At 37.7% G+C, this 23,276-nt stretch overlaps 1 protein-coding gene across 9 annotated transcripts in view; it reads left to right on the forward strand.

Annotated features, from left to right (window-relative positions):
• LOC131690418 (neurogenic protein mastermind) overlaps positions 1–23,276 on the forward strand; it is a 337,622-nt gene that overhangs the window by 283,719 nt on the left and 30,627 nt on the right. The gene's annotated exons all lie outside the window — the stretch shown is intronic.

Below are 23,276 nucleotides of genomic sequence, written 5' to 3' on the forward strand. Positions count from 1 at the left end.
GGAAGCACCTCAATTCTTTTTTAACTTACAATATTATATTATAACCATTCCCTATATTGTAACAATAACTCGTATCTTATTCTATATTTTCATATAATTTTACAGGAAAACGCATTTATCGTAATATCATAAATAGACCTTAACGTATGTGGTTACCATAGCACTTATGATTTTTGTATAATATGGAGGATTCCAGATAAAGTATTTTTATGCGGGATGGCTTTTCATGGACTAAATCAGAGTAAGCATGATCGCCAACCACCAATCACCTCGCCTTCGTGAATAGGATTGCTCTGGCTGAGTGTTCTGTGAGTGAAGCTTCTAGTGTCATCCTTTATTTGGATAACTATCATCCCGCTGTAGAAATAAAAAAATCCGCCAGTATCACCCTACAATACGAAGAGGCTTTAGTTGTGGATCGTCGTAATTTTCGCAAAACTGATCCAGCTGCATTGCGCCGCTCCTTGCTGCTGGACTGAAGTGTACTACATGATCATGCTGATGTAGATGCAGCCGTTGACCTATTGACAGTTTTAAAATATCCGTGCCTAAATGTCAACCTCCTAGGAAGCCTCCTTGGTCTATCGCCATGCCTCGGAATCTAAAACGCACTCGTGCCAAAGCTCTTCGTGCGTATACAAATCGACGATGTCCTTTTCTCAAGCGCTTCTTTGTAATAGCCAGTAATGAGTCCCGCAGTTACAACATGCTATGTGAACCGCATCCAAAAAAAACATACGAAGAAATCCGAAAGACTCCTAAGCTTCCGTTAACACGACAAGAAAAGAAACTGGCCTTCCATCTAAGTTGGTCTATAATGACAAAATAGCGACTACATCTGCGGCAAAATGCTCACTATTTGCCAATTACTTCTCGAGTGTTTTCACGACTGATATACCATCCGCTATCGAGCTCTAAAATGCGGCTCGTGATGTTCCCGTTGATACTATGGACATGAATGTATTCACAATTTCAGAACAATCGGTTCTCTCTGCAATTGGGAAAACCAAAACGTTTCCTAATGTTTGGAAATGTTCGGTGATGTTTCCGGTGCAAGGGATTGTCGTATAGGTTGGGACGCTGTATAGGTTGGGACAGCTCGATATTTTCGTTCCTAGGCAGTGTTGCCATCTGTTTTTTTAGCACATACTAGACTCGGTCGTAGCTCACTTTTTATGCCAAGTTAAAGTTATAGTTCATTCTTGTCACAGCTGCACTGAGCAGTGTCAAAAAACGAGCGAAAAATCTTTTGTTGTGCTGATTTTTGGACCATCTTAAATTGAATCTTTTTCATCGAAATTGCAACGTAAATAATTTTAAAGTGTTAAGAAGTAACTACAATGTTATTACTGATCAGGGTTTTGTGTTTGCTTCATTGGATTTTTTTCTTCGAAAAATAGGTTGGGAAAAGCATGTTGTATAGGTTGGGACACCATGTAGTTACGCATACGTACAAGATTGCGTACAAGTTTTACATGTAAAAACTGAGAATCAGATTAACTTTGTCAAATGGAAGTAAATAAGTCTTTCAGTTACTTATTCTAAAATATCAATTAACATATAAATATTTACCAAAAACTAAATATAATGCATTAATGTTTAAATTGTCTTTAATTATTTAAATTGCTTGAAGTGTCCCAACCTATACGACACAATGTTTTGGCCATTTTGCCGTCATGCAGAAAATTAATCCTGAGTCTTATTTAAAATTGAAAGTAAACATCTTCCATTCGCAGACATCAAGCCACATAATATATCTACAAAATGGTGTACTACAAGATAAAAAATATTGTTATGGAAACAAGATATCAGCCTCTAAACAAACCCGTCCCAACCTAGACTACATTCCCATTCCGAAATTTACCGTGTAATAACTTAACTGCGAGTTGAGTCGAAGGTTTTCGAATCGTTACATTAGCCCATGTCAGCACGATTTCTTTCCCGGTGGATCGGTAAAGACGAACCTGGTCTCTTTCACCACAGAACAAATATCCAAACAACTGCAGGTGGACACGATCTACACAGATCTTAAAGCTGCGTTTGACACTGTTAACCATAAGATACTGTTAACGAAGCTTGATAAACTTGGATGCACTGCCCGATTCTGCCGTTGGCTTCGATCATACCCTGTTCACCGTGAAATCGTTGCTCAAATTGGTGACAATGTATCCGAATCCTTTTACAACCATTCTGGAGCTCCTCAAGGTAGTACGCTTGATCCGCTACTGTTTTTACTGTTCGTGAATGATATGGTTTTCGTCTTAATGCGTTCTTCGCCGATGACTTTAAAATATTTCTAGTTATAAGGAAAGATGCCGATTGCCATGAGCTACAGTATCTCGTTGATACCTTTTACAGTTGGTGTAAAAGAAATATGATGGTTCTTAATGTTGCTAAATGCTTTGTTATCAGCTTTCATCGAACGAGGAACATATTTACCTTCAACTACAACATTATTGAAACTCAGCTACAACGCGTTGGCGATATAAAAGATTTGGGCGTCATTCTAGATAAAAGGCTAACTTCCGACCGTGAAAAGCATGAAAGCAATACCGATCATGACACGGACATGAACGACAACGCGAGAGAAGGCAGACGAACTGACCCCCAAAATCGCAGTGGACAACGCCAGCTAGGAAAAGAATCTCAATATGCTGATGCAAGTTGGATCATCAAGACTCGACGGATTGTCAGTGTGTTCAATTAGTTAAATGGAGATACATTCCTCTCATCAGAGTCCGACACTAACTTAGTGACAGGATTAAGCTAGCGCCGGATTGATTCTGGACAGTAATTTAAACAATTTTCTACTTAGAGGAGTTAAAAATAGTTTTTTACCTAAATTCTTCTCCACTAAGAGGAAATATAGCATAGAACTGTAATTTTTTCATTTTTACATATTGTAAAAAATGAAAGATCTACGACTCAGTTATGCTGACGCATTAAACTTAAAAAATATTAGAAGGAAAAAATGATTAAGCTAAATTCTGAACCGACTTTAATGCTTCTGTAAGTATCGGTGGCCTTTCCTGCAGTTCTCATTCTGAAGAGTGACAAAAATCCTTGGAATTTCTGAAACTTCGCTGAATACTATGGGACTAATCTGAATTTCGTAGAAAATGTTAGAAGCTTTAAGGACCACTCTGAAGTTTATAAATCTCGTTTGCATGACAATGTTGAAATTTGTATCACCTCCATAAAGTTTGTAAGCTTCTTTTGAGCTGATCTGATAGTCTTCCCTAAGGGCTTTCAAAAAACTCTGCCGCAGTTCGTTGAGCTGCTCTGTGGTGCGTAGACCTTCTATTAAGTTCGAAAAAAATTCTTGACGGTCATAGGATTTCTATAAAATGCGCTCTTTAAAAAATCAAACAAATATTTCAGTAAGTTTCGACTTTGTCTCGTCAGTATATGGTCGGTGTTAAGTCAGACCGGACTAAGTCGCAAAACATCGAAAAATAAGATAATGATAGCACTGGATAAAGAATTTCGTCAGCTACATTCGACGTTTGTCAGATTTGAAATATGTAACAATAAACAAGAATTATGACAAAAATTAATTTCCAATCATAATGTAAAGGATGCTGCGATTCAAACTTTAAACTCGTTTTTCTCGAAATCAATATTTTGTCACTTAGTCCGGTCTGAGTTAACACCGACCATATGGAAAACGACTTGACTATCACATAAACGTCCATGGACGATGTCTCGGTTCTGATTGCTGATGATTGCGAAATCGCAAAATGGTGCGTAAGCAAGTTTTCCTATATATATGTCTCTCAATAGGGAAAAAAATTGTTGAACCCATTTTGTCCATTTTGAACAGTCGACATGAGCACGCACCACATAGACGTATCCAAAATGGATTTTTGGATTTAGATTTAACGTCTATGTTGTGGTCAAGTCGATAGTCCTGTACTTGAGCTTGAGCTTTTGCGATTACTTCTGGTTGCAACACCGTTACAACTGGACTAGGCGATATTATGCAGGTGATCAATTATTGATAATACCTAGAAATAACAAATCATCCTTCAACGTACAACTCCTGGTAAACCCAAGTTGTTCATTGACAAATATCGGCGCTGGCCAAGCCCGAACTTATATCGTAACAGGAAAGGGAAGGAATGTTAGTGCGACACTTGTTTTTACTAGAGGCCGTATATACTACTGAGCACTCCACAAGACCATCGGGGGCGGTGCCAAAATACGTTTTAGGAATATCGTAACGGCGAATAGTAAGGAAATGTCCAGAAACACACTTAATTCAAATTTTATTCATACAAAGAATGAACTAACAATAGGAAAATCACCAAAAAAAATTGGAACAAAAAATAATTAAAGGCAGTAAACAAATTGAGGCTACAATAAAGAACTATCGATTTTTTCGCGACGAAAATATGAAATAATTGTGAGTGTTATTATAACTATAAGAAAGAAAAGTAGGCAGCTTTATCACGAATAGAAAAGAAAAAGATAAGAAATGATCTGCTAATTAAGAACAAAAATTAACCTTCTAGTTGATACCAGCCTCTTCAAGTCGATAGTCCTTTTCTGATGAGACTAATTATAAACGATTAACTGAATGAAATTGAGAGAGATATAGATATGGTCGGTGTTAAGTCAGACCGGACTAAGTCGCAAAATATCAAAAAGTGAGATAATTAAAGCACTAGATAAAGAATTTCTTCAGCTTTATTCCACTTTTGCCAGAATTGTTAAATGTTACATTTGGCATGAATAATGGCAAAAACTAATTTCGAATTATAATGTAAAGGATGCGGCGATTCAAACTTTAAATTCGTTTTTCTCGAAATCAATACAATGTCACCGGTCTGACTTAACACCGACCATATATAATGCATGGCAAAATATACGAGATATAGGAGTCTCCCCGCTTATGAGCCACCCGCGATTTCGTACGTGTGCGTTTTGTTAGCGCTAAGAAATTATACGCAGCGTTACATATTAACATAAACCAGTCCTTGAGTTCACTCAGAATCAGAACTTTCTGTGCTGTACCTCGTATTGAATAATTAGTCATGGAAGCTGTTTCTGTATTTTAGTGATCGATTTTGTTCCCATAAGATCATCTAGGGACGGTGAGTAAAAATGAATAAACTATAATTTATTGTAAAAAAAATAATTTTGCGAAACTATTGAAACCGTGAAAAATAAGACGTCGCCCCGGTTGTGGGCCACCTTGAAAAATCACCTCTGCAGCAACAACTCCCGTCAATTCTACTCCGAACGCGCCTAGTGACCACAGTGCTTCTAGACATGATTGCTTTACTGGCTCAAATCGAACCATTCCAAGCTGGCACGCTTGAAAAGTTAACAAAACGTGGTAAAAAACCTCATGAAAAGCTGTACTTTAAAGGCGAGAAAGGCAGCAAGAGAAAGAGTGGCAAATAAAACTTCTCAGGATTTTTGTTGTTTCAAACTGAATCAATATATCCTTCGGCGAAAACTGGCCCGGTATTTCTTACATCTTCTAAACGCTCCATGGAACTTAGCATACAAATGATTGAAAATTTTATAACCAAAAAACAAAACCCGGTTCACACCCGGGGACACTCTCCTTCTACATAGTTTATATCTCGCATGTTTTTTGAAAAGGGCCAATAAGCAAGCTGTCAAAATTCACTTTGAGAGGAAATTTTGGACGAACCATTAATCGCTAATTATAAGTCACAGCGGCAGACGAAAGAGAAAACTTTTCTCTTTCCTTAATTTTTTAACATCCATTCTCGGCAAGTTACGGTTTGTCCGGAATTTCCTCTCAAAGTGAATTTTGACAGTATGCTTATTGGCCGTTTACAAAAATACGCGAGATATACATATGGATTTACACATGCAATTTGAGTTATTCAGAAACCAGCAAATCCAGAGTTTTTATTCAAAACGACATATCCACATTGAGTGACTTTCTTCGTTTACTTTCTCTTTCGATTTTTACGGCGTCACTATAGCACTTTTCAGTTATTTTACAGTACGGATCGAAAGACGGTGGTTTTGACTAGCATATTATACAAAGAGTTAAGGGATAAATAGTAAAGCATCCGAATTATTAACAGGAGAGAAAGCAAACAATGAGTCACTCATTGTAGATGTCTTTTTAACAAAAAAAACCTCAATAAATCTTAGGATTAGATTGGATATTTTTATACAAATTAAAAGATCATGACCAAAAATACGTTGTAAATTGTCAGAATAAAAATATTTCATCAATATTTTAATTGCTTCATCCTATTCCTACACCGCGTCCACACCACAAGCGACAATCGGTTGGTATACTCACGCGGTGACTGTCGAACAAGACGGGCAGCCAGCGTGCACACTTTCGTCATCGACACGGCATACAGTGCTGGCTGTCTGACGGCAACGAAGACGACATCCGACGCTCGACTCGGTATAGTTGCGTTGCATTCGGGCCGCTCGTGGGGCGTACGTTGGGCCAAACGCGGGGATGCCTAAAGGCGTTAAACCATCACACGCGACCTGCTATGAAGACACCCGGAGAGCCTGACAGAGCGAGAGAGAAAGAGAAAAAAAAACAGTGAAACGGAACCTTGGTGGTGGTGCATCTGCTGCTGCTGCTGCCAGCGAGTTTCGAAACTGACATCGACCGACCGCACACTGGCCGCGTATGTTCTCCATTCCGCCTTCGTCGAGTTCTGTCAGCCTGGTACATTTCGGATACCGGCGCACACGAGACTCGTGCGCCGCGCTAGAATGGCGGAAGCGCGCAAATGCTGAAAAAAATCCTCCACCATCATCATCAGTAGCAGCAGCAGTAGAGTAGAGCAGAGCAGGCGGTGGCGAAAAATCCACAACTGAAACCTCACATCATTATTTGTTATTATTAGGCGCGTCCTTAAATCCACCAGCAACTCATCGGTATTTTGATGACTTTTTGTTGCGGGAGAGTAAAGCGACGCGCTGTGACACCAATGTGCAACATAAACAAAGCTTGATTATGTTGCGCGAGAGAGAGATCATCACATCAGACAGCTCAACAATCCATCGTACGGTGAGGGCCGATGATTTGGTCAACAAACGGCATCGAGAGGAAAGAGACTTTTAAAGTACACATACCAATACACCAGTTATTTGGCATGCGCTAGTATTGAATTGCTGGTGAATAAGTTTCACTTCTGCGTGTCAGTCGAGTGAGCAGTTTAGTAACTGATTGGACTTGCGCCTATAGTTTTTTCCTATTTTCGGCCTGGCAACTTATGCGCATCTTATGTACATTTTAGTTGATAAATTGCTTATCCTAAACACTAGTTGCGCACTCTGAAAATAAGACAATAAACAAAGAACAAGTTCACTATCTCGCTTTTCAATTGCAATCAGAATACTCTTCCTTTATGGACTATTCTTTAAATGCATTTTTTAGCTTCCTACAGCTAATTATATAGCTATTTGAGTATTTTTCGTGTTGGGTCTACTAAAAAGGTCTATATGTACTCGTCTCAATGCTTCAGGCATTAATTGAGATGAAACCAAAACTGTTATTAGCATTTATAATTTAAGTTTGATTCGGTGGTAAGTAGTTTCTTCAAAATTGTTCGCGCTTTTGAAGATTCAAAATTTGAATATCTCATCTTCAGTTCGGTGTTTTCCGCACAGCTGAACGGTCAGTTAATTTTTTCAATTGATAGTTCAGCAACGTGGCTTCAATTTACTGATTTTCAGTAATACATTTTCCGAGTTTCAGCAAAACAAACGTCACTTGTACTGAGATCTTGGTTAGCTCGGCTGCATAAAACTTGGTAAAAAGTTGCGGAAAAAGTGAGAGTCGGTAGAACAAAATTAATGGTGTAGCTTCCAATCTGCTTATTTCGTTGACGTTGGAAAATGCCTGTATATTTTTATGAAAATATAAGGTAACGAGCAGATTTTCTCCTTGTTTCTATTATCACCCTACCTGTTAGATCAGAAAAGCACCTAAGCCTAAACAAACAGTATATTTACTGTTGGGAAATAATTCAAACAATAATACGTTCAATGTTGCTGATGTATACCAATCACTTAAGGGACCATAGATGTTTTTCTACGTTTTCTGATCCGTCTTAAAAAAATCATCGAACACGAGAATGTAAAATATATTGAGGTCTCTTGCGTAGTTAAAAACACACTTTAGTGTTTAAATACAATATTTAGCGACATGCAAAAACTGCTTTACTGCCCCTTTTCGGTACCTTGAAGTTGTTTAGGCAAAACAGATAAAAAGCGCAATAGTTGCAATGCTATTTTGAAAATACTTTCGAGAGTCCACAGAGTTCCAGAACAAAGAATAAGCCAGCGGTCACTGCTTGATGAATGTAAAATTCACAAATTTTACATTAAATGCGGTGTTCTTTTTGTCCAAAGGAATTTTTTAACTTTAATTGGAACTAATTGGAATTTGAATTCGACTTTGTGTAAAATTGGTCACTTCATATTCTAGAACTTATATGGACCTTAATCCAGTCACCAGTATATATTAATATCAGTAAATCTACTAAAATTGCTTCCGAAAAAAAACTCTGAATTCATGAAGTTTCAATCTTATTTTAGTTGTGATTTTCTACATGCTTTAAAAGTTATTATAAAGGTTTTGAATCAGTTTTATCGATTGACCACATTATCTTTGTACAGTATTATTGAAGCCACACATGGTCCACTTCGGCACCGATTCGTGTTGGCCAACCGCATCAAAGACATTATTTACCAAACTCTGAATTTCTAACAAACAATTTGGTTTCAAAAACATTTAAATATGGCTTTAAATAATTTTGAATTATTTGTTACAAAAATGTTACACCTAACGAATGGCTAACATTTTTCTCGTTGTTTCACTTCATATAGTTTCGTAGTAGGTAGGGGAAACTGGTCGGTTGCCGTCACTGGTCGGTTGTCGACAATTGATTCGTAGGTTCTGTACTACAACCAAAATATTTGTTGAACAAGTGAAAACCTGCTTAAAAGTTTTTTGATCATTTGCTGAGTGTTATAGAAAGAAGCATTTCGATCGAAAAAGTATGCCCATAGAATATTTACGAAGTGAATTTTATTTTTATTGTGGTTCAAAAATTGAATGCCACTGAAACGTTCGCCACAATTGTTTTTATTTATTTTACCCCATTTTTGTGGCAAATGCTTAATTCTCTCTAACCTAATCAATATGGGTATTTTCGGAACAGGCTTTACGAGTAGATACCAGAGATCGATTTTGGACGCAATTCTGAAAACAAAGATGGCAACTTCTGGTGAACCGTTTTTGATAATTTACATGGGAAAAGCCCATGGGTCGTGTTTTCACCGCTGGGTAGCACTGTATACAGCAAATTGTCACGACCAGAGAGACAAGGGGCCATTCATAAACCACGTAGACCAAAATTTGAGAATTTGATTGCATTGCTTGAAAATATCCCATCACGGTATTACACTTTAATGAGAGCAACAGGAGCACGTCTTACCTGTGAGGCGATCGTAAGTAAAAAGATGGCCGGTCGAGGTTGCTGCAATCAATGAGCCCTTTGGCTCGTCGTTGCTAACGCTGGTGTGCGTATACGAGCAATGCATTAATGGCTCAAAAAATCGTGTTGCTCAAGGCATTTAGCTGAATACAATGCGATCGTCCCGATCTGCCATGCCAAGCTTTGTAGCGGTAATATTTTATGCTGGCGGCCATTTTGTTTTAGTCTTACGATTGATTATATGCAATTATGCGATGTTATTATGTTAGAACAAAAGGAAAACTATTTGTTTTGTGATTTGAATATAATGTGGTTGTCCCGAACCGTCATGCCTAGTTTTCATTGCGGCAAGGTATTTTTGCTGATATTTATGCGCGAGCTTTTTTATTCAATTGCGATGTGGCGTACTGTAAGGGGCCGTTTATTTACCACGTGGACAAAAAACCCCTCTTTTCTGAACCCTTAAACCTTATGAAAATCGTTCAAATCTCAACGATTTATGATATTTTATATTTACATTTCAAAGATTCATCACAAATAACCTTTGAATTCTTGAATTGGTTCGTAATTTCAACCTCTAGCTATGAAATCCAAAATTAATGTGATTAGACCATGTTACAGATGATTGCATCAAGTGATTTAGGGTAGACGAGCCCTTATTCATCTCATTAGTCAGGATATCACACTATTTCGTTGATAACTCGACTTAGGGTTAGTGGATTGCGCTTAAATAGGTATCATCATCTTTGCTTCGTTCCTAAGAAGCAGTACAGTTTAAAAAAATTTCCTGGGAAATGTAAAATACTCGCGTTTGAGCGAAGCCAAAAGTCGAGCACAACGTACCCTTGTTCATCCTACCATTTGAGCTAATGCGTTGAATAGAGATAGCAGATACTGCTCTAACTAATGTGTTCAAATGGGTGAGATGAATAGAGGTGCTAAGATGAATTAGGGAGCAGTTACCCTAGATAAAAAATTCTGATTCTTTTTCGTGCGAGTTCTTATGATTTTTTCGATAATAGTCTTCATAGATGTTTTCAATTTTCACACGTGATGCACACGCATATACTTTGCTGTTATAAGCACTTGGACTATTTAAAAATCTTGAAAAAATTTGAATATAACCGCTCACACCAATGACAATACAAATTTGTTTCATTTTTATATAAAAGACAAAAATATGACGACGTGGACATTACCCATACCCCCACCCCCATCCCAATGGACAAGCATGGACTTTCTCGTGGCCTCTACCCTTTCCTAAATTGTCCACGTGGTATATGGATGGCCCTTAAGGCGATTTTTGCGAAATATAATATATGCATGCGGCTGCTGAGTTTTTTCTTTGCAGGCTACAAAGCAGCCATTTTTCATGACAGGCGACACCAAGCAGCAATTTTGCTAGTATGAAAAGGTACGTGGTTTACACGCTTTCACAATTCTTTTTTCTTTCGAGTCGCCATATTGTTTTTGGGAAGCCTTTCAGTTTACATGCTTTCACTCTTTCCTTACTTGATTTAACCGCGTGGGGGATTCTAACTGGATTCTTTTTACAATAACCGGCAGGATCGCCAATGTAAGAATTTGATTTTGCCAATGCTCAATCTACTATTAAATTTATTCTATATCATTTTCACATCAATTTGAAAACACGCTTGTTTGGAATTATTATTTTTTTATTTATGATCATTTATCATTATTCCCGAAAATGTGGTGGGGGAGCGGAGTTACCCTTTAGACTCCCCCTCCTTCCCTCTGGCTACGTGCCAGCGTGGACTTAAGTCTGATTTGTCCTAATCTTTAGTTAAAATATAGGTTGCCTGAAACTCACTCAATTGCAATGAATGCGATCCGCCAGTGCAATAGTAGTACGTAATACTCGCACCAGTTTTTCACATATATTGTGCATCTAATGAAGACTGATGTTCAAAATGCCTTTGATGGTAGTTGAAATGAATAAATTTCCTTTTTTAATGCAAAAGACTTAGATGTTTTTCTGAAAAAAAAATTCTAAGTCCTTTGAAATGCAAAGAACTTAGAAGAATTTTGGCAGTTTATTTTTTGCGTGGATTTCGAAATTAACACGGTTTTTTTTCAAAAACATATTCTAAGTCCTTTTGAATGCAAAAGACTTAGAAGATTTTCAGAAAGCTGGAAGACGTGGGTCTGGAAGATTCCTTATGGCCCGCACCTCAACAATATGGATATTTTCGGAATGGTCTTGAAGTAGGTACCAGAAATTGATTTTGACGCCATTTTTAAATCTAAGATAGCGACTTCCGGTTTAGCGAAATTCGCTATAACCCAATCAGTATGGGATGTACAAATAGCTTTAATTAAGCAGTTGAATTTACTTGAATTTTAGCAATGTTTTTAATTTGAATCAATTAAAACCCCCAACTCATATTACATACATCTCTTTCTTCTCTCATTTCCATTCTCACCGCACTCTTCAGGATGCACACATAAAAATATTTTACATTTCGCTGGTTTATGATTAGATCTTATATTCGAGGATGTTTTGGATGATCGCCCAGATTTTCCATTCAGGAATTTCGGTTAACCGGAAGTCGCCATCTAGAATTTCAAAATGACGTCAAACATCGACATTTGTCTCCTGCTCGTCAAAAACCATTCCGAAAATATTCATATTGGTTAAGTTGTAGAGAATCTCGCTAAGCCGGAAATCACCATCTTGGATTTCAAAATGGCTTCCAAAATCAATTTTTCATGGACAACCTTGGGCTGAAGATGCTGATTTATTTATTTATTTATTCCTGGCACCTGCTCGTTAACACCTTTCCGAAAATACCTATATTGATTGGGTTACAGCGAATTTCGCTAAACCGGAAGTTGCCATCTTGGATTTCATAATAGCGTCAAATATCAATTTCTGGCACCTACTCTTCAAGACCATTCCGAAAATACACATATTTATTGGGTTATAACGAATTTCGCCAAACCGGAAGTCGTCCTTTTGGATTTCAAAATGCCGTCCAACATACATTTCTGGCACCTACTCGTCAAGACTATTCCGACAATACCCATATTGCATGGGTTGTAGAGAATTTCGCTAAACCGGAAGTCGCCATCTTGGATTTCAAAATGACACCAAAAATCAATTTCTGGCACCTACTCGTCAAGACCATTCAGAAAATACCCATATTGTTGAGGGCGGGATATAAGGAGTCCAGACTCGTCTCTTCCATCTTTCCGAAAATCTTCTAAGTCTGTTGCATTCAAAAGGACTAGGCATATTTTTTTTTGCAAAAATCGAGATAATTGCGAAATCCGCGCAAAAAAACTGCCAAAATTCTTCTAAGTTCTTTGGATTTAAAAGAACTCAGCATTTTTGTAGGAAAAAAGCCTAAGTCTTTTGCATTCAAAAGGACTTATTTTTGCAAAAACCGTATTAATTGCGAAATCCGTGCAAAAAAAAACAAACTTTTAAAAATAGTCTTGTGTTGAGAGTTTTTTTAGGCGAACTTTCGAATTAACGCGGTTTTTACGAGGATTTTCGAATTAACGCGGCTTTTTACGCGGATTTTCCAATTAACGCGGTACGTATCCCCCGCGTAAAAAAAACCTGAGTGTAATACATTTTCATTATACATGACATGACAACTATATACAAGAAATCAATATTCGAGTTCTAAAATTTTGTAAAAGAAAAGACCGATCAAATCGATAACTTGAACCAGTAATCAGCGGTTTGAGTTTGGTCGTCTTGATCAGCTGGTAGGAGAAACAGGATAATGTTCGTATAATGTATAGGAAGGATGCCCATATGATCTAAACACCAAAAATGGTTTGGTTAAAATCTCGATGTTTCATGCATTTTAAAGTTATTTGTCATCCCAAATTCAAATTCGATTTCTTAGAATTTTTTAGTTCCTTCTTCTATGGGAATTTCATGTGACCGGACGATTAACAGTTTATATTTCCGGAACCATACAACGGATCCGTACGAAATTTTGTAGCAGGAAAACATACCTTTAATTTGAGGCATTTGTGATAATCGGCCAAACCATAACCGAGAAACTGATAATAGCAAAAAATAACCCGAGAATAGTGAAAAACTGTATTTGAGCGCAATGAAAACTTGAATGCCCTATTTATCATGCAACTGCGCGCATCAATTAACAACCATCCTACCAGATGCGAGTCCAAGAGCACACTGACGCCAAAACTTCGTTGACGGTGGTACACGCATTCTTGAAAGAAGCTTATACAACAGGTAAAAGAAGCGAAAGAGATAGCATGCTGGGTGCCGACCACATGTTGTGAGAATGGGAATTTATTTCAGCCGACTGCATGCCCCCACCATCATTTCAAGAACGAATGAGAAGCGCGATTGACAGATCTGTATGCGTACCGCGCAGTGCAACCAAAAGTACAGATGTTTCTATAAAGCTGCAGATTATTTGAATTGTATAGGTACAGATTAAAATGATGTCCAAGGAAACTACAGCATGGTACATATTTTTGGAGATAAAATGGTAAAACAATAGTTTTATTTGACATTTCTAATACCTAGTAATATTGAGAAAGTGTATATAGGATATATAAATTTACGGAAACTGTTTTTCTTTGGTGTGTAATACAAATATATTTTGTAATTTGACTACTCCAAACAAATGATTTACTGGCGAATGAACTTATTATTGAAACCTTAACAATAGAACAAATGATTTTTGCACTAAGAACTCAGTGTTTTTTATTTATTATTGACGGAAAAATAAAGCGAGATTGGAAAGGTTGATGTATAAAACACCCAAATTAACCAAATATTATTCAACTAGCAAAACGTTTGCATTAACTTATTGCTGTAAATTTCCGTACAAATTTTCTGAAAAAGTAGTGAGATTTTTTTTATTCCCGGTAAATAATATAGAATGTGGCATCACTGGTACCAGCTTATTTTAGTTGCTCTTTGCTGCTCAGCAGCGAGAGGGGAATGGGTGTAGCAGCTCTCCAACGTGCAATGTTGCATCCGAAGTTTTGTATCACAACAGAGCAAAACTTTCTCTTTTGCTCACCGAAAAAAATCGTGGCGGCCATGTTTAACTCAACAATTTGGTCATCGATGACCAATTGTTGAGCAATGTTGAATTTCGAAACACGCCTATTGTCTGTACTCGGCTAGGCGTTACTTATGCGCGCCTCTCTCGCGTCATCGAGTCGAATTGAGTAATCGTCATTATTGCGAGCGAAAATGTAGATATGTGAAGGTGGGAACATTTATTTTTTTGTTTAATTCGTTTATTTGATGTGGCACGTATGTGTTAGCTTGACGGCGCCAAATTTTTTGTTTTACATTATTTCTTAAAAGTAAGGAAGGGAGGAGCATTTGTCCATTTTGAGTGTTCTTATTTGTAAATTCACCTACTGCGGCTTGGCCCACAGAACATAACACCCACAAAAGAAACCAATCGAAATGAAGCTTGTAACGACTCGGTTAAAATATGCATGGGCCCGCAAATTCGCATTTTTCTTTGAAATCTTCCTACTTGTTCGAAAAAAAAAAGTTGATAACCGCACTCATCCATAGAAAAATGTTGCTACCTTTCCATCCTGACTGCAAGCATTCGCGTGCTGCCACTATATGCTGACGATTGTTGTGGATATCATTGCCGAAGTGACTCGATTGGACAATGGGCGGCGCGGCGTGGCGCGTAGCGTTCCTTCCTTCCTTCCTCATCGGCGGCGGCGGCAGCACCAGCTGGTTGCGGCATCCTGTCACACCACTGAGTGAGTTTGTGGAGGGCTCAAATATTCATCGGAATTTGCCTGTTTGCCCTCGCCAACGAACCAACCAACCGCTTACCGGTCACCGTGGATGGAGGTGGGGAAGGCACGACCCGATAAAAAGCGTGTCGTTTCGCGACAAGCGGCTTTTCGCGGTGAGCTTTGGAGTGATTAAACGGATCTCAGCAAAGCTTGTCATGAATGACGGCGCGGGCATTTCAATGGATCATTTATGTAGGGAATTGGTCCGATGTGCTAGGAAACGGTGGTAACTACAGTGGATAAAGTTGGTCCAGTTGCAGCTAGTTTGGCCGATGAATTATGGCGGATGTTTTTAAAAATAAATCACTTCAACAAACTGGTGGCGGTTATGATAATGAACTTTGAACGAGAGCGATAGTATGAAACTACACTTTGAAAACCAACTATACATATAATCCAAAACATGTTGCTCGATTGTAGAATATGGGTTAATCTTGCGCTTTTTAGATTGATGAATGCAAGAAGCATTTTACGTTTAAAATTAGACCAACGCTCAACCTCAATAGGAGTTTTTTTACGGTAAAAATTTTTCATTATCAGCTAATTCCAGAAGGAGGCATTCCTCAAATAGCATTCCTCACCATCTGTAGATCTGACGACGATAGAAATGTTCAGCTCATCAGAATAAACAAGTCGGAAAACCGGCGAGATGATTAGACAAACATCGTTCAAAAATATTGAAAAGAATAACGGTCGCAGGTTGCTTCCTTGTGGAACACATGAAATGTTAGTAAATTCCCAGGACTGGTATGATTCAAGTTTGACAATAATTTGTCTATCAAATAAGTAAGTTTCTAGTCAATGAATGATGCATGAAGAACAACTCACTCAGTTAATCTACCCATTCGAAAGCTGCCTTGAAGTCTCTATAGATTGCCTCAAATTAAGCTTCATTCTCAATAACCTAAGGTGTGAAATGAGCCGCTGCTAGCACTGCAAGATTAGCACATATTTTAAGCGAATCTAGTTTATTGTGTTCCTTGGTCCCAAAAATTTCAAGTGGAAAAAGTTTTGGAACTTCATAAGTCCTAGCAAAAAATGGACATGAAAGGGGAACTGTATTTGCCACCATTTGTTCCTAACATCGGCAGTCTATCGGTTTTTATCGAACCGAAATTAGACTCTGCTCTTTTGAATCGATATCAAACCAAAAATCGAGCAATCCAAAAGGGTTCGCTTCGATTACGCCACCACCATTATCGTCAATAAATTTAAAACATATTTCAACGAAGCCAATTTTTGACCCCTTTTCAGTGCTGGTAGATAAATATTGTATATTTTTCCCGTGCACTCGACTGTGCGCAATCAGTGCACCTGCCCCGTCGGAGTGTGAGTTTAGGTGAGCGTGTGTGTGCGCCCCTATTTGTATGTGAATATCCTTTTTCAATTCCTTTGTTGGGGAAGCCCCAAATAATCCCCAAACCCCTAGCAACGTTGATGGTGTGTTAATATGAGCAGTCATATTATGCAGGTGGTTTAAAGGTGTAAAATGCACTTCATTGGTCAGAAGCCTGTAGAAAAGTACACGGATATTTAAAACAATCTTTCGGACAACTGTTCACTAAGGTAATTTTAGAAAGATCGTATTGAAAGTGGCAAACATCACATACCTTTGCTGGTTTTCAATATTTAAACTTGTTTTAAGTTTACTCAAATTTAAGTTAAACTTACTCAATTCTATCTTTCTAGAAATACCTAACGAAAGACATCGACTGACTCTCATTCTGTATTTAACAACGATAATGACAGTGAGTGAAGGATACAACCCAAATTTTAAGTTTTAAATATTCTATTATTTGAACTATTTCATTTATTCGTGTATATCACGAATGATCAGTCTCCGTGTAACACTGGCAGTAGCCTTTGTTCATCGATTGAACTTACAACTTGCTGCAATTGAATTTTACCCCGCTGGACCGTGGGAATGTGTATAAACAGTGTCAGTTTTCCGATACCCGACAGTTAGTGTGAGGGACAGTCAATCCGTTCGGAGGCTCGTGGGGGAGGTGTGATCAGAGAAACTTCCTCGAAGCAATTCCGGGTGGGGTGGCGGTATTGTTTGCGTATATTTGAGCATAGCAAATATGTACGGCCGGCTCGTAGGTGTCGTTCGGGAAACCGGAATGGGGAAGTGTAAGTCAAACAGGAAAATCAGGTTGCGATGAGTTCGCATCAAACTGTTCCCGTTTCGATTATAATACTTTCTTGTCCTGAACTGAAATCGATTAAATTTTTTATTGGATAACGCTCATAAATAAAGCTCGACATATTTTTGAAGTCCTTTAAGATGAAATCATACCTAAGTTTTTCTAAATGACTGAAGGTTAAAACCTTAATAGTCGAAACATAGAAAAAGGTTAGATTTAAAAGTAGCATGAAGGGGTGGGCGTAGCGTAGTCGGTAAATCGATTGCCTTGTACGCAGCGCACCTGGGTTCGAGTCCCGACCCCGCACATAGGGTTGGAAATTTTTCATAAGAGATTTTTCTAACCCGAAGAGGCGAATGACCTTAAGGTTAAAACCTCTATAATTTAAAAAAAAGTACAACTGAACGGTTAGTCTAGTCTAGTCTAGTCTACACATACACAGCCAACACATGTAGGAATCCTGGAAAACGGTTAGTAATTTAACTAACTTTCATCAATAAATTTATGGATGTTTCAAGGACAAGAAAATTATGATTTTGTGAAATTAAATTTACGTAGGGTACAAAGGAACCCTTTTTTTCGAGTGTTACGCTACCGTACCTGTGGAGCCTGGCTCTCGGAATGGCTCCCCGTCAGAATCACTCAATACACTTGCAGACGAGATGGGAAATGTCGTCCACTAAAACAATGCTTAAAGCCAATTGCAGCGGGCCGCGATTCTGATTGTGATATTGTGTGTACGGTTCTAATGAGCGTGCACAACGACTGTGTGAATGAGCGTTTATTTGTCGCCATGGAATGTGTTATGTAGTGGATATGAGCTATATTTTTATTTGGTCCAACTGAAGGCAGCCTAGACTCATGGCTGCTAGAACGGAGGCTAGGGACTTTCGAACGTGACCGATTCATTATCGCGCCAACGGTGGTGGAATGCTTGAGACCGCGATTGTAAATTTAAATGTTCTAAAACATTTACTTAATGTTGGCGAAATCGCGGGCGTAAGTATGTGTGGATGATTGGAATTACGTTTTCGTGTTTGTGTTATTGCGAAGGCAACGAACTCTTGTATATTTGAAATGAGTGAGATTGTGAATGTATATCAGAGAATATGCTACTAATTGTGTTAGTGTTAGTATGAGTTTAATTTAAGATATAGTTAAAAAGGAAAAAAAAATACATGATGAATAAAGATAAAAATGCAAAGAGATTATGTAGCATTTTATCATACCATGCCGATCGAGAATGAATGATATGCATGCGTCGGTAAATTAATCGTATGTTAATCCATCAAATCCGATCTTCTCGAAAGAATCAAATCGAATGTTCGAATATGGAAAAAAAAGTAACCAAAGAATCCTAAGAAGGAAAAAAAATGCGCGGGAGACAGTAAATTTTCCACTATTCTATTATTTATGCCAGTTCTGCATCTATTTCCTGATCCAGCTGGCACAAATATTCATATGGACACATACGCAGATACTGTACATCTTCAGAAAGAAATTTGGGCTCTATTTTAGCTGAGAGATTGTTATTGATTAGTATTAGCATTAATTAAATTTTTATTGGCGATTTTATGAATCTCCCTAAGATTTTAGTGTTATGTTCAGTCTAGTTTCTACTGTTGTCCGAGTCGGAGCTACAAGCAAGCGAATCGAACGACAACTAGCATCTTCTCAATCTAGTGTGCATTGTAACAAAAGGAATGGAAAAAATACATCAAATTTAACGCTTCACGATCGTGCCTTTGTGAGGTGGGATATTTTCTGATGGTTAAAATTAAACTTGCGCCTAAGTTTTATCCAGTTTTATCACCTACGCCATTCAGTACTGATAGCATTCATAATAAGCACGTAGCCAGAGGGAAGGCTATAAGGTTTAACACACACACCCCCCCCCCCCCTGCTCGACATTTTGCGAAAATGAACTTTCGGCGACTTAACGAATTTGGAGCTTGTTTGGTTTGAACAAACTATTGAGAAAAAAATGGAAGAAGATCGCTAGACAAGTTTCCAACCACCAAAGATAATGTGTGCCTTAGCTGACGAACTAAAGAAACTGTTACTATAATTCTTGCCGTTGTAATTTGTCGAGATGTGTGAGTCGCAGAAGCAAGAATTGGTGCTCCGGTCAAATATGGTGAATATTGATGACTGACATAAGGCCGACCATTCGGGGTGTGGAACATTTTCTGAAAGTAAAAATGGTGGTTAGATTTAGAAACCTTTCATTTTGATTCACTTAAAACATATGGTTGTGTGTGACGATGCTATAATTAAGATCCTCATATATTCACTCAGATTTTTAAGCCGTTTTTTGCGAGGTATTTTTGCGCGGTTTTTTATGTGGATTTTTGAATTTACGCGGTTTTCATTCACGCGGTTTTAGAAATTTACGCAGTTTTCATTTACGCGGATTTTTGAATTTACGCGCATTTTGAAATTACCGCGGTTTTCATTTAGGCGGATTGAGAAATTTACAAAGTTTTGTATTTACGCGGATTTGGAAATCAACGCGGCTTTCATTTACGTGGTTTTCATTTTCGCGGCCTGTATCCCTCACGTAAAAAACACTGAGTGTATATGGATGATGTGAAAATCAATATTGAGTTACTAGATCATGCACCGCTTACTTACCGATTCATGTCATATTTGGGTGAAATGAAATCCATTCCGTGTAGGGTGTTTAACCTTCAAAAAGGTAAGCTAAAATTGCGAATCGCTCACAAGACCCAATGAAATCAAAAGTTTTTTTTTGTCGTTTTGTCAACAAGAGAGTCGAAATCATTTGTATTTCAAATTACAAGTCTATTGGAACTAGAGAACTTAATTAGCCGGGCCTCTGAGACCCCTTGCCGTTTTTGAGGGCTAAAATAGTGTTTTTGTGTGGTGAGAATGTCGGTGGAGCGATTAGAAACCGGGGAATATTGACAACGGCAAAAGCTGCATCAAGTACCTCAAAATCTACAGCCAGTACCATCATTGAGAAAGTTCATATGGACTTTCTCAATGATGGTACTGGACATTGAAAAAGTTATACATATTAAAAATTTGGTTTTTCATGAATTGAACCTTTGTAATATGTTATTAAAAATATACTTTCGCTTTCATGATAAAATATTGCGCTTTACAATACTTTTCTATTATTTTAAGTAGTGAGTAGGGTGGTTCTCAGAAAACTTTTTAATGGTTCGAGATAAAGTTTTGCAGTCTTCCAGAAACTTGAAGAAAATAAAATTTTAAAAAACTTTGCCGAAGACACTGAAACTCTATGTCGTGTACTTCATTTTATAAGAAACTTACTAAAAAAAATTAGGGTTTTTCTTAAAAAAATGGGTTTCTTTGTATAACTTTTGCAGTTTTGATTTTTCATTAAAATCACTTTAAAAATACTTTTAGATATTTTGAAGTAGAACAATTTGTCTTAACATACCGAACCTCTAGCTTCTCTCGTTAGAAAGTTATATTTACTTTTTACTAAATATTAACTAGTAAATATTGCAAGATATAAAAATATCGTAGGGTGTTGAGCCCATTTTCGCCATTTGAAGCCGTTGGTTAGAGCAGTGTCTGCCATCTTTGTTCAACGCAGTGAGTCAAATGGCAGTGCAACAATAGGGCCACTCGATTCGAGTTTTTGTTGCACTCAAACACCAGAATTTCACTGTTTTCAGCACATTTGTGTTATTATACTGGCTCTTAACAACGAAGCAAAGCTGTTGATGACAATTTTTAGGCATTCCATTGATTGTAGGTGATTCACACTACAAAGCATGCTTTTTCATATGACAGCAACTTATTTAAAATTAAGTGCCCTAATCGAAGATAATGCTATTTGAAAAAGTTATTTTTTATATAAAGTTCTCATAACTTTAAAACGAAAACAGTTTAGTAGTTGGTGTTTTTTAAAAAAAAAATGCACCTTCAAATAATCTTCAAGTTGTCCAAAGGGTACTTTAGTATAAAATAAAAACTACAAAAGTTGTAGAAATGAAACCGTTTTTTAAGGAACACCTTAAAGCATACATTTAGATTTCTCATGCAATGGAAAGTATAAAAGCTGGAGCTTGTATGTCTTTAGCAAATTTGTCTAAAATGTGCTGCTCTACAACTTCATCGAAGGCAGTAAAGCTCTATCTGGAACCGTTAAAAAGTTCAATTTTAAATATTTCTAAAATTGGAACCCCACCCTAGCATCTGTTTAAACAAAAAGAAGCGCCTTGTAATTGTAAGGCTAAGTCATTTCATTTTGGAAAAAGTTAAAATTCCTGCTAAATTGACATTCTGGACCACTGTGCATTCTACGAAGCGGCGTCCTGACCGCCATGGAACTTTACATGTGCACATGTCGTCTCAAGAACGACTTGATCTGTAGAGGCATCGTAAACTAATCATGAGTTGTCAAACAACCACAGAAAACGATGAAAATAGAAGTTTTGGTGAAAATGGTTTAGGTCACATTTTTGTACGCCATATTGGAATCGCCATTGTTATTTTTTTTATTTGTTTTCTTCTATTTTTGCCTTTCTACTGTAGAAAGGTTATGCAATCACTCTGAACATCGTCAAATTAATCCCGATTTCATCAAACTTAGTCTCAAATGAAAGGTACAACGTTCCCATAGGCTGCTATTGAATTTCATTAAATTCCGAGTTCCGGTTCCGAAGTTATGGATTTAAGAGTACGGACACAGCAAATTCACATTTTTGCCTTTCTCCTATAGAAAGGTTATGCAATCACTCTGAACATCGTCAACCTAATCCCGGCCAATTTTTTTTTTGACTTACGTAGGTTTTCTGTATTTTAACAGGGTCGTAGCTAGGGGGATGCGGTGAGGCCCCCCACATCACTCACCACCCTTCCCTATACCGCCCTTCCCTCATCAAGTACCCTTCTACGCGAATAAAATCTTCTAATTCCTCTGGAATAAATTTTCCTAGTGGATCTAAAAACTAGGGCAAAATTTGGTTTGAAATGATTTTGAGTTGAGAAACTAATCTAAAATTTCTTAACAAGTTGAAAATTTTTGGCAGGGTCCAAATCCCCGAACCCTCCTCCTGGATTCGCCGCCGGTTTCAAGTGTTTCAGCGTCGACATATACCGACTCAAGCTCGTAGCTGTCGATTCATTGTACGTATGTGTAAATCGCACTGAATATTTAATAGACATTTCCACCATTATATTAACCCATTATTGCCCAACCTACTATATATAGTAGGTGATAAGGATAACTCCTGTTACTCATTCAATAACGCAGAACAGACATTATCAATGAGTTAATATTGTTCATATACTCTTGCAGAAAGCGTTTAGAGAAGTTAGAGTGGTTAAACCGGTGTTTATGTTTTCTTTTTATTCAATTTTTCCTTAAGGGGTTACACATTTTTGTCAGGATTAAAAAAATCGAATTTTTGATAATTAGATATTCTGAAACTATATACGCTGAGGAAAATTTTCTCAAAATTTCATTAAGATCGGAATACTACAACTTGAGTTACATCTCTTCATAGACCGCTACCCATTGACCACTCGTAGGCGGTGCGTAGTGTTTGATATGCTAGGCTGTTGACTCGCTGCACCGACAGTAAAACTCGATTATTTCGGAGTTGTATTTTATTTATGATGCCACATAACTAGGAATAGTGACAAGACGCTCGATCAAGAAAATGGGTATTGACCCGCTTCTCCGCAGCTACAAATCACCTGCCTGATCAGAAACTTTAGAGCAAATACACTGAAGCGGTAAAGTTAGATTTCACTCTGATATATTCCTCTCCATGGAGATAACTTTGACGTAGGTTTCGTCCTCCATCATGGGGGAACACGATTTGATTAACAAATGCGTGTAAAGTTTCGTGAGACGGGTTTTTTGGATACTACT

Source organism: Topomyia yanbarensis, chromosome 3 (assembly GCF_030247195.1).
Source record: "Topomyia yanbarensis strain Yona2022 chromosome 3, ASM3024719v1, whole genome shotgun sequence".
NCBI lineage: Eukaryota > Metazoa > Arthropoda > Insecta > Diptera > Culicidae > Topomyia > Topomyia yanbarensis.